Here is a 12305-nt window from a genome sequence, read left to right on the forward strand (position 1 = left end):
TTAAGTGAGAGTTTCAGTGACTAGTACAATGCTTACCACATAAAAGGTACTTAATATTTGTTGAATGACTGAGTGAGTTTAGTGTGGAGGCGTAGGACACAGACTGCAAAATCTATCTACTTCACAGCTTGTCCATGTTAGAAATGCTTTGATAGGCATATCTAGCCTGTAGAAACAAGCCTGAAAACACTGGCAATACAATTATGACTAAGGATTATCAGTAAGAATTAGTGTCCAGATAATGCAATTTGTTTTTCTCATCCTAGTCTTTCCACAATTCACAGAGAGGAACAAAATTTTTACTCCTCAGGTGGTTTCCAACCAGTGGTCATATAATTTCTAGCTATTTATCATTCCATGCAACCCTCCAGTAAAGACAAACAATGAATTGCTTAACAAGTAGTATTTGATGGTGATGACAGTCAATAGTATCTTTGTATTTGCCTCAATGTTAGGACCCTTTTCAGGGCTGCCATCTGGACTAAACCAAACGACAATGCTGATTTCTTGATGGCCCAGTCCCCACATCTTGTTTTGCCCTTTGGGTTTATCCAAAATCCAAGGCTTGTCTGACTCAGAATCAAAATATGTGGTTAGTTACTAAAAAAAGGGTTTTGGAGCTCGGTTGGTTGGCTGGGTTTTTGTTGTTGCTGTTTTGGGTCCAGGCATTACTCTTAACTCCCTTCAGTTAAACACTACATTACCCTTTCCAATTTCTCTTTAAAAATGCATAAAATTCTGGGTCAGAATGGGAGTGCTTGCTTTCCTAGGCCTGGAGGGGCTGGGGTATCAGACCTCTGAGCTCTGGGGGCAAAGGGAAAAGACGAGAAAGGGGGAAAACTACTCAAAACGACAGGGAGCTTGAGTGTCTCCTGTGGATCACACCTTGCTCAGGAACAAATTTTAGAACAAATCTAGCTGATAACTAAATTCTAGAAACTCAGTGAGTGATCCCTCTTTACCTGTCTGCTTCCCTCACAGCAGTGGCTCTTGGTCTTGAAACTAGTTTTTATAGAGTGACTTTGTCACCCTGACTGGACTGAGAATAGGCATGAAGTCTAAGCTGGACCAATCAGAGTCCATTTATCAATACCTGAATTGAAAGACAGAGACACACTGGCCTAGCTTCTTGAGATGCCTCATCTGGTTACCATGATGTAGCTTAGAACCTGTAGGCTGGCCAGCCTGTACTTGCAAAAGGTCAAAGGGGCAGAGGAAATAGGCCTATGGCGAGACACACCTGATCCTAGGCCCTTCAGAGGCCTGGCTACATTCTTGCTCAACGTTACATGAGTCATTTGTGTTATCTTGCAAGTTATTTTGTCCTGAGCTAATCTTGATTCAAGTCTATTACCTGTCATCACAGAATCATAATAGTACATATCTGTGGTGACTTTTTTAATGTGTCAGCTTAAGTAAGATGAACCACATTTCCCAGGATTCCCTTTTCTGTGTATTTCTGAGGAGGATCAGACACAAGAATGATTCTTGTGGGAGATCTGCTGGATTGCAATGATGCAGCGACTATTCCAAAGCTCTCACAGGCTGCTGCTTATATTTGCTCACTCAGCTTGTTCACATGAGGCAGCAGCTGGCCTGAAGCTGGCTCTGCTTTCCCCTGGACCTTCCCTCAGCCTCTCTAGCTCCTGGACCAGGTGTGCATGGTTAGCTCTGTGATGAAGAATTCAAAATTGACTTTTAGCCATATATTAGTTCATCCTGCTGATACTGGGCCCATCTTCCCAATCTATCGAGATTATTTTACCTGTCATTCTGTACATTAACTACCTAAGCTTCATTACAATCTGACCCCTGGCTGTCCTCCACATACCCTTCTTAGTAACACTCCTCAGGGCCCTTCCATCTTCTAGAAAACTATTAAAATAGTGAGCAAGAATGGAAAATGATCTAATATATCACTATGCTGCCCCTTCCTTATACACTTAAACAAAAGTTTCTGAAGATAATGGAGTTTTGCAGATATGGAAATTTCAGTCTCTAGATCAAGCCTGATAGTGAGGTAAGGCAAAAGAGGGCCTTATAAGTGGCTGCCTTGTCTGGCTACTCTTGTAGTTTTGGCCACCACAGCAAGAAATAGGAAGCCCCAGCTTCTCCCATCTCTTACACAGGGCAAAGATTCCTCACACTTTGTCTTCATTTTTCAAAGAACTATAAGATCATAAGGTCGGGAAAAAATGACTTGTTTCAGCCTTATCCCCCAATCTTGAACATGCCTGGCACAAGTAGATACTCAGTAGTAACTATTGCTCTTTGCTGCATAAGATTGCACAAGGCCCACTTTGACACTGAGGGCACAGGAAATCATAGCCAACCCTAAACTGCAGTACAAACATCAACCTCCGTGTCCATAGTGGCAGACACATCACCAGCCGTGACTCGTAATATTTGGGAGTAAGAAAGAGAGGAAAGAAAGAAAGAACGGTGATATAGTACTTTTTACCAAATGTACAATTCCAATCTAAAACTAGAGATTAGTCAAATATTATTATCCTTAAGCCCTTTTTAATTATGAGTCCTGGAAATTAAACTAAAATTTTCCACCTGAGCCAAGTGTGCACACTGTGTTAACTGAGAAGGTAGAGGGAAATATGAGATAGGTAGACAGATGCAAATAGACCTCACAAAACAGAAAATGGCTATATAGAGAGGGAGGAAAGGCTTAAGTGAAGAGGACAGGATAAAAAAACATTTCTTTACATATACTTTTGTTGATTTGACTATGGAATCACGTAAATACTTTATATCATTACAAAACAAAATTAAATTTTAAAAAGCAATACTTTTATGCTGAGTCCATACTCAAAAAGCTTTGTATCAGTACTATATGATTCCATTTATATGACATTCTGAATAAAAGCAAAAACTACAGGGACAAAAAGCAGATTCCTAATTGCTGGGAACGGGAGTGGGAGTTGACCATAAAGGGGCTTGGGGCAATTCAGGCGATGATGGAACTGTTCTATATCTTAGTTTTAGGGCAGGGTACATGATTTTATGCTTTAGTCAAAACATACAGGACCACACATTAAAAGGGACAAATTTTACAGTATACACATTAATAAAAGGAAGTGTAAAATAGCCTAATAATAAAAAGCAAAAAAAAAAAACAAACCACACCCTAAATGTGTGTCTAGTGGTATAACCATCAGAAATAAATCCCAAATGACTTTGAAACAGTAATGTGTCTCGTCATTCATTGTTTTTGCTTACACCCTCATTACAAAAAAGAAATTCAAACATTTCAATCATTTTCATTTCATCATAATTTTAGAGTAGCATTAATAATGCAACTCTTGGGCTATTGGGTGTTTAATGTGGGAAAAGTACAATGAGTAATTATACTGGTGTTAAGAACAGAGATTTTGATGTAAAAGGAAGGCACAGATTAAGATCAATGAAATTAAGTAAAAATCCTGCTTTCTTAATTAGAAGTATCAGCGTGAATTCATAATTTATTTTATGTTAAAAATATTTTTGGGACTTTTCCAGTGGTCTAGTGGCTAAGACTCTGCACTCTCAATGCAGGGGGCCTGGGTTCAATACCTAGTCAGAAAACCAGATCCCACATGCTACAACTGTGTGTGTTGGGGGGTGGGGTGTGTGTATTTCTTGTATATGTCTACTGAAAAGACCTAAAAATAATGGCCAAACCAGAAGCAATTACCAACCATAGCATCCAGGTAGTGTAGTGGTCTCTAAAATATACCTCAGGGCTTCTTGGAGAAATGGTAGATTAATGTCTGGAACAGAAAACATAAAAGATGAGCCAAGAGCAATTTGTTACACCAAAAAATAAAGAAGTCATCAAACATTACTGGAGTTATATCCAGAATATCCACGACGCAACTTGAATGCTCCTGCTGGGCAAATATGGGAAAGTTTAGGCACTCGTAAGGATAATACTGGCAACGCATTAGAATATACCACACGTGTTTAAATTCTTAAGTTCATAATGATCCTAAAAAGCACTGGTCATCTTTGTGTGCTAGGGAACCGCTTCATATGTGTAAAGCTGACAAATAAAAGGAAAGAATCAAGTACCTTTCCTGCTTTTCCTTAGGGAGCCCTAGTGACTGTCAAGGGTAAAATTTTCTTTGAACTGGAAGTATTCTAGCTCATAAGGGAAGAAGCAAAAATGCTGACAGATTCTATCAGACCAGATGCAATTATTAACCAGAGGAATGAGCCTGACATCTGAGAGAAAGAGAAAAATTTGAGGTGAAAGGACGTAAGAACATTTTTCATTGTAAGTATTTCATGGGAAAGTGGTACTGATTACGGAAAAGTAAATTGCTTAAACTTTTTTTCTTTTAATAACTTTACTGGGATATAATTCATATACTACGTGTGAGTGTGTGTGCGTGTGTGTGTGTACATGCACATGCTAAATTATGTCCGACTCTTTGCAACCCCGTGACTGTAGCCAGCCAGGCTTCTCTATCCATGGCATTTCCCAGGCAAGAGTACTGATGTATTTTTCACAGGGATCAAATCCATGTCTCCTGCATTAGCAGGCAGATTTTCTACCACTGCACCACCTAGGAAGCCCCTCAAACACCATATAATACACTCATTTAAAATGTGCATTCAATGGTTTTTAGTATATTCAGATATGTAAAACCACCATCACAGTTTCAGAACAATTTCATCATTCCCAAAAGACCCCCAACACCCATAAGCAGCTATCACCCATCCTTGTGTTGCCCACAACCCCCACAACCAGAGGCCATGCCAGTGGGTTTGAAGTGTCATCTCATTGTGGTTTCCATTTCCATTTCTAGAGATGACTTTTTAGTGTGCAGAGAAATAATTTTTTTGAAACTTTAGCACTCCCAAGTGAGGAGAAAAGATCCTTTTGAAAAGAGAAGAAGTTGATTCACACTTCAAAAAATAATAAGATGAATGCTTTTTAGTGAGGGATTCTCAAGTCAGTTTTTAGGAATTAAAAAGCATACTAAAGGATGAATTCTATAAAGAAATAAAAGATGAAGAACATAAGAAGAATCAATATGTTTTTTGGTCATATTCTGACAGATAATTTGACACTTAAGCATTGGAAAAGATCCTGATGCTGGGAAAGATTGAAGGCAGGAGGAAAAGGGGATGACAGAGGATAAGATGGTTGGGTGGCATCACCAACTTGATGGACATGCGTTTACATAGGCTCCAGGAGCTGGTGATGGACAGGGAAGCCTGGTGTGCTGCAGTCCATGGGGTCACAAGGAGTCGGACACAACTGAGCAACTAAACTGAAGTGAACTGAAACATTATGCTGAATAAAAACTTTTATTCCCAAGAACTGGTTTTTCAATCGAACAGTATCAGGATGAGCAGACAACTCCTGAATTTAACCAAAAGAAAGAAGGAGAGAGGATGGGAAAGTAGTATTTGTGTTTTGGAACAATTTGTATTAAAGTTGCAACTGAGGAGTCTGAGACTGGACTAGCCCTTCATGGAAGAGACATCACCACATGACTTTGCTGTTTGCCCTGTAATGTCTTGATATGCTATAAAAGGTTGGAAAAAGACCTGGAAAAAAATTTTAATTAAACATTTGGGGAAGCCTAAGAGACTGAGTTTAACTAGAAGGAGGTAAGCTTTCTAATTCAGATAAATTAATGGAACTAAAGCAAACAAGTCAAGACAACTCAGTTTTAACAATTTTCAATATGGTACTTAAATAAGTGAGTCTATCTAACATGAAAATATGGAGTAAGCAATCTGGTGACCCTAAAAGAGGAGACAAAAATGGAAAATCACAGAAGTGACTGTTTACTTACCCTTAAAGGAAAACTAGAAAATGGTATTTATGAAAATGAACCTACCAGAGGCACAGAGAGGAAAAGATGTTGGGACCATCATCTTAGAATAAAAGGAAAAATCTGACATTTTGTCTTAGAATCACAATGAAATTTAGAGAGGAAGGGGTTGGGTCATCCAAGAAGAAGACAAAAAGGTGAAAGGAAAACAAGATGGAACTGAAACAAAGGAAACAGCCAGTAATATGAAAGAATAAAGTAAGAATATCTTTCTTACATTCATAATATGAACAGGACAGAACCCTGAAATCCATTGAAAGACTTCACAAGTCCAGAAAATCAATGAGACCCAGAAAATTTCAAAAAGAAGTAGGTTAACTATATTTCAGAAGAAAGAGAAGTAAAAATAGGATGATATCTTTGAAGAAAAAGGCCAAAGAAGGAAAAAAAAAAAAAAAAAAGGCAAGGGACTAGGGGAATAATTTGAGAATAACTTGATTTATTAAAAAAAATTTTAGGTGGGCTTCTAGAGCTTTCTAAAATCAAGTTAGGAAAAAAAATGTGGAAATGTCACAAAATAAGAGAAGGAAATACATATGAAGAAAATGTTTTGAGACATCATCTTGAAGAGAACGAAGGATCATCAATGAAAATGTCAAATTAAGGAAGAATGCAACAATTCTTCTTTTGGGAAAAAAATAGAAATGAATACAAATAGAGAAATTGATATTTTAAAGCAAATAATAATTGTCATTTAGAGGCGGAAATAATAGGTGTTTTCCTTAAACTCTGAACTCTTGACATTGTTTACTCTTTTTCTCATTCAATTATGTATTGAACATACACAAGGCTTGTTCCCTCTTACAGACTAAGACTTTTAAGCCAAAAGTATAGAAACTATGTCCTTTAAAGTCACTGCAATGAATACAAAGTAGACAATGCTTTATATTTCTGCCCAGTTCAGGAAAGATCTGAGAACTTTTATCACCATAAAACTGAGAGAATATCATATATTGGTCTAGATTATAAAAATTAGCAGTCGTTCAACAAACACTGAATAAATGAGGAAATGATGAATAGAAAGACAGACATGCACACAGAAACACTGTTTTTAACTTGAGGCATCACTCAAGAGTTTTAAGTCACATCAAAGACAAAACATTAACAACTATTAAAAATTTTCTTTTGGGAAAAATAATTCAATTAAAACATAAAGCTTCTACAAAACTTTGCTTCTAAAAAGTTCTTTAAAATTTTGAATCACTAGTTATATACATGAAACCAACATAATACTATAAATCAACTATGCCTCAATAAAAAAGTAAATAAATAAAAATCAAACATATGATTTTCAAATATTTTCTCTTTTGACAGATCATGAAAAGACATGCTAGAGAAGCAGACTTTTGAATAGGACTACAAGTACCTATTTTTTTTTTAATTTATTTATTTTTAATTTTTACTTTACAATTCTGTATTGGTTTTGGCATAGATTGACATGAATCCACCACAGGTGTACATGCGTTCCCAAACATGAACCCCCCTCCCACCCCCCTCCCCACAACATCTCTCTGGGTCATCCCCGCGCATCAGCCCCAAGCGTGTCATATCCTGCATCAGACATAGACTGGCAATTCGATTCTTACATGATATTATACATGTTTCAATGCCATTCTCCCAAATCATCACACCCTCTCCCTCTCCCTCTGAGTCCAAAAGTCCACTATACACATCTGTGTCTTTTTTGCTGTCCTGCATACAGGGTCATCATTGCCATCTTCCTAAATTCCATATATTTGTGTTAGTATACTGTATTGGTGTTTTTTTTACCTAAGATTATGAACATATTATTAATTTATTTTTATCTTTCATTGCATTCACCAGACAAATGAATCATGTTTAAAGGCTTCTTTTTGGATAATGCTTCCAGAAGCACTTTTTACTTACAAGTTTTCATGAAACTGGTTGGAAGTAATTAAGATTAGTCAGAAACTTACATAATGATCATAATTTTTCATTAATAGAAATGTCTCTGCATTTTTAAATAGGTTATATTCCAGATAGTGACATCTCTTTTTAAGTGAAATCTATACTGTTTTGTTAGACATGGGGTATGAGAGGGAAGATTTTAATGCTACTGTGATACCTGAAATAAGATTTCACACTCCCTCAAAGAAAGACTGCTTGGACTATATGCAACAAGATAAATCTACCTGGCTGTCATCACCCACAAGTGCACCTTGCCTTACTTCTACTATACATTAAAAAAAAAGAAAGAAAGAAATGATAAAGATGACAAAAAGATAATCTTGGCACACATTTATTTGCCTGCTTCCAACCACTAGACTCTGAGTCCTTGAAGGCAGAGACTGAACATTACAGCTTTTTGATCCTGGGCCTGACACAGGCTTTTGATAACATCTTGAATGAAGATTGGTCAGTTCTGGGTATAAGATCCAAACCAGATACAAATTGTGGAGGGATGTGTTGTGATACCAGACTATAGGGTTTAATATTTTATTCTGTTTCCTATCCTGGAAAGCCCATTCCTTTATCCAGCAAACATTAAGCATCTTCTATGAAGCAGGCACTGTTATACTGCTTGGGATACAAACAAAAATTCCTATCCCTCATAGCCTACATACTAATGGAAGGAGATAGGTAATAAATAATTCAAATAATCAATATCTTATGTTAGGTGATAAGTGCTAGAGAAGAACAAAATAGAGCCAGTTAAAGAGAATCAAGCATGCAGAGGGAGTTATCATGAATTTTAAGCAAGGTGGTCAGGATTGGCTTCCCAAAGATGGTGACAACTGAACAAAGACTTGAAATAAGTGAGAGAATGAGTCCTGGGTATTTGAGGGAAGGTCTGTCTAAGGAAACAGCTTTAGCAAAGGCCTTTATGTGGGAGAGAGCCTGGCCTGTCTGAAGACTAAAGGTAGGCACCTAGAGCAGAGTGGACAAGGGGAAGCATATGTAATGTGGGCCTGTGTAAAGATTTGGCTTTTACTTGAAAACAGATATCCTCTGGATTGTTTTTCAACTGAGGAGTGACATAATCTGACATATTAAGCAAGACGCTTCTCACTACTCTGTTGAAAGAGGCTGAAACAGATTCACTGGGAGGCCCTTGCAGTAATCCAAAAGAGAGATGACATCTGTATGCGTACACTAGGGCTGCCACAAACAAATTAGCACAAACTGGGTGGTTTAAATAAATACAGGAAAAGAACAGAATGGGAAAGATTAGAGATCTCTTCAAGAAAATTACAGATACCAAGGGAACATTTTATGCAAAGACGGGCTCGATAAAGGACAGAAATGGTATGGACATAACCAAAGCAGAAGATATTAAGAAGAGGTGGCAAGAACACACAGAAGAACTGTACAAAAAAGATCTTCATGACCCAGATAATCATGATGGTGTGATCACTAATCTAGAGCCAGACATCCTGGAATGTGAAGTCAAGTGGGCCTTGGAAAGCATCACTACGAACAAAGCTAGTGGAGGTGATGGAATTCCAGTTGAGCTGTTTCAAACCCTGAAAGATGATGCTGTGAAAGTGCTACACTCAATATGCCAGCAAATTTGGAAAACTCAGCAGTGGCCACAGGACTGGACAAGGTCAGTTTTCATTCCAATCCCAAAGAAAGGCAATGCCAAAGAATGCTCAAACTACCACACAATTGCACTCATCTCACATGCTAGTAAAGTAATGCTCAAAATTCTCCAAGCTAGGCTTTAGCAATACGTGAACCATGAACTTCCTGATGTTCAAGCTGGTTTTAGAAAAGGCAGAGGAACCAGAGATCAAATTGCCAACACTGCTGGATCACGGAAAAGGCAAGAGAGTTCCAGAAAAACATCTATTTCTGCTTTATTGACTATGCCAAAGCCTTTGACTGTGTGGATCACAATAAACTGTGGAAAATTCTTCAAGAGATGGGAATACCAGACCACCTGACCTGCCTCTTGAGAAATCTGTATGCAGGCCAGGAAGCAACAGTTAGAACTGGACATGGAACAACAGACTGGTTCCAAATAAGAAAAGGAGTATGTCAAGGCTGTATATTGTCACCCTGCTTATTTAACTTATATGCAGAGTACATCATGAGAAACGCTGGGCTGGAAGAAACACAAGTTGGAATCAAGATTGCTGGGAAAAATATCAATAACCTCAGATATGCAGATGACACCACCTTTATGGCAGAAAGTGAAGAGGAACTAAAAAGCCTCTTGATGAAAGTGAAAGAGGAGAGTGAAAAAGTTGGCTTAAAGCTCAACATTCAGAAAATGAAGATCATGGCATCCAGTCCCATCACTTCATGGGAAATAGATGGGGAAACAGTGGAAACAGTGTCAGACTTTATTTTTGGGGGCTCCAAAATCACTGCAGATGGTGACTGCAGCTGTGAAATTAAAAGACGCTTACTCCTTGGAAGAAAAGTTATGACCAACCTAGTAGCATATTCAAAAGCAGAGACATTACTTTGCCGACTAAGGTCCATCTAGGCTATGGTTTTTCCTGTGGTCATGTATGGATGTGAGAGTTGGACTGTGAAGAAAGCTGAGCGCCAAAGAATTGATGCTTTTGAATTGTGGTGTTGGAGAAGACTCCTGAGAGTCCCTTGGACTGCAAGGAGATCCAACCAGTCCATTCTGAAGGAGATCAGCCCTGGGATTTCTTTGGAAGAAATGATGCTAAAGCTGAAACTCCAGTACTTTGGCCACCTCATGCAAAGAGTTGACTCATTGGAAAAGACTGTGATGCTGGGAGGGATTGGGGGCAGGAGGAGAAGGGGACGACAGAGGATGAGATGGCTGGATGGCATCATTGACTCAATGGATGTGAGTCTGAGTGAACTCCGAGAGTTGGTGATGGACAGGGAGGCCTGGCGTACTGCAAATCATGGGGTCGCAAAGAGTCAGACACAACTGAGCGACTGAACTGAACTGAACTGAACTGAACTGAACTGGGTGGTTTAACTAACAGAAATTCACTGTCTCATAGTGTTGGAGGCCAGAAGTCTGGGATTGAGGTGTGGGCAGGGCCATGCTCCCTCTGAAGCGTCTAGGCAAGGATGTGCTTCAGGCCTCTCTCTTAGCTTCTGATAGCTTCAGTCCTTCCTTGGCTTGTGGATAGCTATCTTCTCCCTGTGTCCCTTTATATCAATGAGAGCAGGGAAGATAATGAGAGGCGGTCACATTCTAGATAAGATACAAAAGTCTGACCATAGATTATCCTGACAGATTGTGGAGAATGTAAAAAAAGAGAAGAATAAAGGATGAGTCCTTGATTTTGCCCTAGGAAGGGGATATGCGGCCATGAAGATAAGGAAGACCATGAAGATAAGGAAGTGGTGGTAACAGCCGTCAGGTGCGTGGCGTGTAGAGAGCTGCCAGTCTCCAGCAGATGGGTCTCTAGGCTTCGAGGCAGCACTCAGGCCAAGGCCACAGGCTCCCTGGACTGCTCTCAATCAGCAGCTGTGCACAGCAGGGGCACTGGAGCAGGACTTTTCCAGCCTGGGCAGGATGCCTCTAAGGGCAACCTTGGCTCTGGTTCCTTATTTGCCCACTAAGATTTGCTCAAAGCTGTGCGGAGTCTCGGGTTCTTACCCGCCTTTCCTCCTTTCTTCCCTCCCTCCCTTCACAGGTTTCAGGTTCACAATGCCATCCAAAGGCTCTCCCTCTACTCTGGCTCTTACTCCTCTCTATCCTTCACAGGTGTCTCCCCCATAAGTCCCTCGCACTTCTAATTCCATCTTGGCATCAACATCCAGAGAACGTGAACTGACACAATTGGTAGTAGGAGTCGGGCTGAGAAAGCAAGCAGTAAGATGAGATTTTTGGACTGAATCATCCACCCTTCATCTGGTAAAGAAGAACACTCCCCAAGGGGTCTGTGGGGCATGGACAGTCCCTGGCACAAGGCGGTGGGCCAGTGGCTGAATATTTTACTGATAGTGATGTGGGAAGACATCCAGTTGGAGGGGAATTCCAATGCTGGTAAGATGCAAGCATTTGAAAGATAAGGGGGTGAGTAATATTCTGTTTTATATATGTACTGTCAACCACAAATGGCACTTGCCATGAGTGCTTGCCATCTGCCTCTACAAGGATTATATCAAATCATGTGCTGCCGCAGCTGCTGACCTTCAACAGCCCCTGAAGGAGTTCAGGATGGAGAACAGAAATGAGGCACTCTATACTCAGGGTGAAAGTGGCAGGACAGGTCTTCAGATAGTTAAATATTTTCAGGAGCTGATTTCATTAGGCCAATTCTTGTATCTCCTCATATCTAGAAAAGCACTAAAATCCTTCATGGTGATGACAGTTTCTCGTGACTAGCAGAAGTTTCATGAGACAAGCAGAAAGGTTTTTGGGAAAAATATGTGCATAATAGCATGAACTCCTTACTTCACCAAAATCACATATACACTCTCCTTTCCCCCGACCTCTTTGGAACAGTTTCTCAGAGCTGTCTCCAGGGCTGCAGTCCTCATATTGCCCCAAATAAAACT

This window comes from Oryx dammah, unplaced genomic scaffold (genome assembly GCF_014754425.2).
Source record: "Oryx dammah isolate SB20612 unplaced genomic scaffold, SCBI_Odam_1.1 HiC_scaffold_16, whole genome shotgun sequence".
Taxonomy (NCBI): Eukaryota; Metazoa; Chordata; class Mammalia; order Artiodactyla; family Bovidae; genus Oryx; species Oryx dammah.